The sequence below is a fragment of the Cupressus sempervirens genome, chromosome 2 (assembly GCF_028749045.1).
Source record: "Cupressus sempervirens isolate cs-2001-9-10 chromosome 2, ASM2874904v1, whole genome shotgun sequence".
Taxonomy (NCBI): Eukaryota; Viridiplantae; Streptophyta; class Pinopsida; order Cupressales; family Cupressaceae; genus Cupressus; species Cupressus sempervirens.
In genome coordinates this window covers 558,262,095-558,269,911 of record NC_143119.1, presented here as the reverse complement: position 1 = coordinate 558,269,911, position 7,817 = coordinate 558,262,095, and the positions used below count along the sequence as shown (strand labels likewise).

Genomic DNA, 7,817 nt, shown 5'->3' with positions numbered 1-7,817 from the left:
TTCCTCGTTGAAGATCAATAATTGCAATGATCTATCCCCATCACAATGCAATTTGGCAAGATTTCCCAAACCTTTCAGGCCAGGGAGAGTAACTCGTTGGTTGCATCAGTGTAGCGTGCGTGCGGCCCAGAACATCTAAGGGCATCATAGACCTATTATTGCCTCAAACTTCCATGGCCTAGGAGGCCATAGTCCCTCTAAGAAGCTGGCTGCGAAGGGGAACCTTCGCGTAGCTATTTAGTAGGCTGAGGTCTCATTCGTTAACGGAATTAACTAGACAAATCGCTCCACCAAATAAGAACGGCCATGCACCACCACCCATAGAATCAAGAAAGAGCTCTCAATCTGTCAATCCTTACTATGTATGGACCTGGTAAGTTTCCCCGTGTTGAGTCAAATTAAGCCACAAGCTCCACTCCTGGTGGTGCCCTTCCATCAATTCCTTTAAGTTTCAGCCTTGCGACCATACTCCCCCCGGAACCCAAACACTCTGATTTCTCAGAAGGTGCTAGCGGAGTCCTTAGAGCAACATCCGTCGATCCCTGGTCGGCATCGTTTATGGTTGAGACTAGGACGGTATCTGATCGTCTTCGAGCCCCCAACTTTCATTCTTGATTAATGAAAACATCCTTGGCAAATGCTTTCCCAGTGGTTCGTCTTCCATAAATCCAAGAATTTCACCTCGGACAATGAAATACGAATGCCCCCGACAGTCCCTATTAATCATTACTCCGGTCCTGAAGGCCAACGGAACAGGACCAGACTCCTATCGCGTCATTCCATGCTAATGTATTCAGAGCGTAGGCTTGCTTTGAGCACTCTAATTTTTTCAAAGTAACGGTGCCGAAACCGCGACCCAGCCAATTAAGGCCAAGAACACGCCGCCGGTAGAAGGGACCATCAAAGAAACTATAACTGATTTAATGAGCCATCCGCAGTTTCACAGTCTGAAATAGTTCATACTTAGACATGCATGGCTTAATCTTTGAGACAAGCATATGACTACTGGCAGGATCGACCACGTAGCTTCTAACAACGAGGGGACCCCCAAGACCTGCTACAGCCAGGGGATGCCCACCACGATGGGAAACTGAAATTTGCATTCGCTCTGTCATGCATCCAAACATAATCCGTCGACCAAGCAACAAGAATGACGTTCACAACACATGCAGGACTCGCAATGCTAAAAGATTTCGTACAAGAGGAAAGTGTCCCATCATCGACCGGAGAGGGCCAAACAGGGAGCCTCAGTTCACAAGCACCTGGGAAGAACATCCCGTACGAAACCCTTTACCCTCGAACTCACTGTTGCCACTACTCAAAAAGAAGCCTTGAGTCTGTACGAGATGCACCGCGCACGTAGCCACCTCAATTGTAAGGCCACTCAGAGACATCCATTTCCCAGGCATATGCCTCCTACACGCCTGTTGAGGTGCACCCGCACAGACAAAATCCTTCTCGATGGCAACAAACGTTTTCCCATGATGAAGAGCTAGTTGCCGAAGTGCCAACGGAGACCACCATGCTGAAGGGTGAAGGGTCGTGCGAGTCAAAAACATGGCTGGTTATGCGATTGGCGGGGGCATCATTGTGCACGCGACCACCTCAATTATAAGGCCGCTCGAGGGGATCGTGTATAAAAACACCCCCTCCGCACATTTATAGGTGATGAGAGCCCGCCCGCATACACGGACATGTCAAATATCTCTGGCAAATATCTCCTTTCCCAGCACAGCCTCGCTAACCGTTCCCCATGACACGTGATCTGCCAGCGCAGGTACAGAAAAGTTCCTACGGCTGAATACTCACACTAGCGTTGTCGGACAAGCTTTAATCTCATGCACATGCACATACCGAAGAACTGGCACCGCGAAGGAACCACCCGCGAGCACCCACATCTCGGCAAAAAGCATTTGTGCGATTTCTTCCCCTAGACAGACACGTTGGGCCTGCACTTGTCAGAGCATTGCAAATACGAGCACTCTGGTTCGCAGGAGCCTGAGAAGAACATCTCGTACGAAACCCGTTCCCCCAAAATGCTCGAATCACAAATGCTCGCAGTAGGGTCGTAATGCAAAGATGTACACCACGCACGCGACCGAGTAATGACACTCAGAGACATCCATTTCCCAGGCATATGCCCCCTACACGCTTTTTGGTGCACCCCGTACAAATAGCCATACTTCGACAAGCCCTCCCAAAATTTTGCATCTGAAGGGAGAGATGAAACGCCTTGGGCTTTTTGTCCACACAATGCAAACACCGAACGCTCTCTTTAGGGGGGAGCTGAAGAAGAGTATCTCCCGCAGAACCCACGAGCCGCAGCCGTTCGGATCGCACAGGGCAAGACAGGGCATGGAGAGTTTCCGCATCCAAACAAAAATTATCGGTAATACTCTACGCTTCTACTGGCCCGGACCACAAAGGTTGTCACGACAGTGCCATGCACTTCTGTGGGATGAGACAGTGAAGAGGCGAGCACACATCGAGAATGCACTAGCGAATAAATTATGCGGCAACCAAACCTTTCGTCGGCCCCCCTCTCAATCCCAAGGCTCTACCGATCGGCAAAAAACTTAGGGTGGAGAGTGGACCCTTGATGAAATTAGGGAAGTCGAGCAATGCACCCGTGCAACCATCTCTTTCCTTCTTGCCGTCCGGGCAGGATAAAAATGCAATGATAGAACGTGCCAATGAGACAGAGCCCTTGGCTAAAAGATACAACTCCATACACACTCAGCAACAAGTGCATCTTAGAATCGAACACCAAATGTGTAGTGTGTTGCAAGACGTGCAGACACCTACATATAGGGTATATCCATCAAAACAAAGCGACAAGTACTTCCCACCAGCTCCGCCATTGTGATTACCGAATGGGATAATACTCACCGCCACAGATTAATGACCATCATTACCGTCTCGGAATAGATACAAGCACATCGAGCTTCATCCGATCAGCTTGATGAATTTCACCTTGAAGGGGCCCAATCCAAAAGTTCCGAAGGTCATCTCCTAGAACTCTCAAGAACAAGGCCCATCTTACATGCAAACTCTGCTACTGTGCAAACATAGGTTGCAATTAAAGAGAAATTGCAAGGCCATCACAATGGTCCGAGGCCAATGCTCTGACTAAGTCAATTTTCTCTTGCAATCACCATGCCTACATTCACAGAGAGATCTCCCCATTCACTTGTGATGCGACGCACAATCCAAGGGCTAGACGTGAGCTCACCCTTGAAAGGCCACTTTCCAAGGCATCCCCCGATGACACATTGGAACGACAACCGCTGTCGAACCATTTCCCAATGTTGTGCCGATCGAGGTGGCACAGAGCCGCTAGACGAGGGCTCCCATTTTAGATCGAGTTTTAAAATCACCAAGAAGATGCGGTGAGGGTTGGCAACCGCTGCCAAACCTTTTTCTGAAATTGCGCCAGCTGAGTGACTAGAAAACATGCTTTACGCGATAGGCACGCAAAAAATTTTGCTAGAGCACCAAGCACCCACCTCATGGCCAGAGACAAGGGCTCGCCATTAGATCAACTTCGAAATCGCTGAACAGACGCGCTGTAGAATGGCAACCGCTGCCAAGTCTCTTCCGTAGTTGCGTCGGTCGAGTGATCGAAGAAGGTGATCTAAGAGAGGGTCCAAGTGTAGGCATTCGTCGGGGGATTCGCACCGATGGCATAAATTTATGCAATACCCGAGCAACACCGGACGGAGGTGCTAGACGAGGGCTCCTGTTTTAGATCGAGTTTTAAAATCACCGAGTAGACGTGGTGAGGGCTGGCAACCGCTGCCAAACCTTTTTTCAAAATTGTGCCATCTGAGTGACAAGAAATCATGATCTAAAGGAGAGTCTAGGAATAGCACCCTCGAGGGTGGGCTTCATGCCCCTCTAATTGATTCAACGTCGGCGTCCACCATTTCAAAATTTGACATATCCATCCGCCCTGACAGCAGCGTTGAATCAATGAGGGGGGCACGGGAGAGGCTCACGGCAACCACCTCTCCCGTTGTAGCCACGATAGGCACGCAAAAAATTTTGCTAGAGCACCAAGCACCCACCTCATGGCTAGAGACAAGGGCTCGCCATTAGATCAACTTCGAAATCGCTGAACAGATGCGCTGTAGAATGGCAACCGCTGCCAAGTCTCTTCTGTAGTCTCGTCGATTGAGTGATCAAACAAGGTGATCTAAGAGAGGGTCCAAGCATAGGCATTCGTTGGGGGATTCGCGCCGATGGCATAAATTTATGCAATACTCGAGAAACACCGGACGAAGGTGCTAGATGAGGGCTCCCATTTTAGATCGAGTTTTAAAATCACCAAGGAGACGTGGTGAGGGTTGGCAATCGCTGCCAAACCTTTTTCCGAAATTGCGCCAGCTGAGTGACAAGAAAATATGATCTAAAGGAGAGTCCAGGAATAGCACCCTCGAGGGTGGGCTTCATGCCCCTCTAATTGATTCAACGTCGGCATCCACCGTTTCAAAATCTGACATATCCATCCGCCCTAATAGAAGCTTTGAATCAATGAGCTGGGCACGGGAGAGGCTCGCGGCAACCACCTCCCCCATTTTAGCCGCGATAGGCTCGCAAAAAATATTGCTAGAGCACCAAGTACCAACCTCATGGCTATCGACAAGGGCTCGCCATTAGATCAACTTCGAAATTGCAGAACGGACGCGATGTAGAATGGCAACCGCTACCAAGTCTCTTCCGTAATTGTGTCGGTTGACTGATCGAATAAGGTGATCTAAGAGAGGGTCCAAGCATGTAGGCATTCGTTGGGGGATTCGCGCCGATGGAAAAAATTTGTGCAATACCCGAGCAACACCGGACGGAGGTGCAAGACGAGGGCTCCCGTTTTAGATCGAGTTTTAAAATCACCGAGTAGACGCAGTGAGGGGCTGGCAACCGCTGCCAAACCTTTTTCCAAAATTGCGCCAGCTGAGTGACAAGAAAACATGATCTAAAGGAGAGTCCAGGAATAGCACCCTCGAGGTTGGGCTTCATGCCCCTCTAATTGATTCAACGTCGGCGTCCACCATTTAAAAATCTGACATTTCCATCCGCCCTGATAGCGGCATTGAATCAATGAGGGGGGGCATGGGAGAGGCTCGCGGCAACCACCTCTCTCATTGTAGCCGTGATAGGCACGCAAAAAATTTTGATAGAGTGCCAAGCACCCACCTCATGGCTAGAGACAAGGGCTCGCCATTAGATCAACTTCGAAATCGCTGAACAGACGCAGTGTAGAATGGCAACCGTTGCCAAGTCTCTTCCGTAGTTGCGTCGGTCGAGTGATCGAAGAAGGTGATCTAAGAGAGGGTCCAAGCGTAGGCATTCCTTGGGGGATTCGCGCCGATGGAATAAATTTATGCAATACCCGAGCAACATCGGACGGAGGTGCTAGACAAGGGCTCCCATTTTAGATCGAGTTTTAAAATCACCAAGTAGATGCGGTGAGGGCTGGCAACCACTGCCAAACCTTTTTCCAAAATTGCGCCAGCTGAGTGACAAGAAAACGTGATCTAAAGGAGAGTCCAGGAATAGCACCCTCGAGGGTGGGCTTCATGCCCCTCTAATTGATTCAATGTCGGCGTCCACCGTTTCAAAATTTGACATATCCATCCACCCTGACAACGGCGTTGAATCAATGAGGGGGGCACGGGAGAGGCTCACGCCAACCACCTCTCCCATTGTAGCCGTGATAGGCATGCAAAAAATTTTGCTAGAGCGCCAAGCACCCACCTCATGGCTAGAGACAAGGGCTCGCCATTAGATCAACTTGAAAATCGCTGAATAGACGCGTTGTAGAATGGCAACCGCTGCCAAGTCTCTTCCGTAGTTACGTCGGTCGAGTGATCGAAGAAGGTGATCTAAGAGAGGGTCCAAGCGTAGGCATTCATTGGGGGATTCGCGCCGTTGGCATAATTTTATGCAATACCCGAGCAACACCGGACGGAGGTGCTAGGCGAGGGCTCCCGTTTTAGATCGAGTTTTAAAATCACCAAGTAGACGCGGTGAGGGATGGCAACCGCTGCCAAACCTTTTTCCAAAATTGCACCAGCTGAGTGAGAAGAAAACATGATCTAAAGGAGAGTTGAGGAATAGCACATCTAGGGTGGGCTTCATGCCCCTCTAATTGATTCAACGTCGGCGTCCACCGTTTCAAAATTTGATATATCCATCCGCCTTGACACCGACGTTGAATCAATGAGAGGGGCACGAGAGAGGCTCGCGGCAACCACCTCTCCTATATAAGCTATTAGTGCAAGGCTCGCTCTGCATTAGAAATTAGTGAACACACCGACATCCGCCTTAAAAATCCAAATCCTTTAAAATTCCTACCAAACAGCCATTCATGACCCAATTTTTTATGAGGTCGGCAGAGGAGAAAAAGATTGTCATCGGTTAGGAGATGTGAGTTCATGGAACCGAGGGACTGAAATGGTCATCGAGCTCATCTGATCAACTGGATGAATTTCACCTTGAAGGGGCCCAATCTGAAAGTTCTGGAGGTCATCTTTTTGAACTCTCGAGAACAAGGACCATCTTACATGCAAACTCTGCTACTGCGCAAACATAGGTTGCACTTAAAGAGAAATTGTGAGGCCGTCACAATGGCCCGAGGCCAATGGCTTCGACTAAGTCAATTTTCTCTTGCAATCACCATGCCGCCGTTCACAGAGAGATCTCCCCATTCACTTGTGACGCGACGCACAATCCAAGGTCTAGATGCGAGACCGCCCTTGAAAGAAAGACCACTTTCCAAGACATCCCCCGATGACACATTGGAACGTCAACCGCTGTCGAACCACTCCCAATGTTGTGCCGATCGAGTTGGCACAGAGGCAACCTTAGGGAGCTCCCGCGTAGCAATCGGGATGTGCTTTCATGCCCATCTCTCACAAAAACCAATGTTAGCTGTGGACAAATTTGGAATCCAAGGGCTCGCATCCATCGATATCATCGGCACTGGGTCTATATATTCAAAGGCCACGAAGAGGTTCCGATAAGAGAACCTCCCCTGCTCGCTCGCACAAACATATCCCAAATTCTAGACACAAGCTCCCGCCCTTAGCATCACTCTCCAGATCACCGCAATGACACATTGGAATGACAACCACTGTCGAACAACTCCCAAAATTGTGGTAATGGAGTGAGAAAGAAGAGCAACTTTAGGGAGCCGCACATAGAAAATGGGCTGTGCAATGGCTCTTCTAATCGAATGGCCACGGGGAGCTTCCAATAACAAAGGCTCCCTTGTCACTCGTGATGCGCAGGCCAACTGCTAGACGACGGGTCACCCTTCAGATCGCTGCCCAAGCAACCACCACAATGGCACCATTGGAATGACAACTGCTGCCGAACCGTTCTGAAAATTTTGTGCCAAAGAACTTGTTGCGTAGAGAATGACTCTGGGGAGAGAGCCCTCGCATAGCAAAATCGAGATGGCTTCACGGCCCTCCCAATAGAAATGATGCTGGTGCCAATATTCCAAAAATCTGAATAACGTGTCTTTCGCGAACACCAGCACTAATTTCTATTGGGGAGGGTCACCGAGAACTTTTGTTATCAAAGCTCCCATTGTAATCCGCGATAGGCACACAAAAAATTACTAGAGCCCCAAGCACCCACCTCATGGCTAGACAAGGGCTCGCCATTAGTAGATCAACTTCGAAATCGCTGAACAGATGCACTGTGGAATGGCAACCACTGCCAAGCCTCTTCCGTAATTGCGTCGGTCGAGTGATCGAAGAAGGTGATCTAAGAGAGAGTCCAAGGCTAGGGATTCGTTGGGAGATTCGCGC

At 49.5% G+C, this 7,817-nt stretch overlaps 1 pseudogene; it reads right to left on the bottom strand.

Annotated features, from left to right (window-relative positions):
- LOC149573886 (18S ribosomal RNA) overlaps window positions 1–1,025 on the bottom strand; it is a 1,249-nt pseudogene extending 224 nt beyond the window's left edge.
- Between the last annotated feature and the right edge of the window lie 6,792 nt (window positions 1,026–7,817).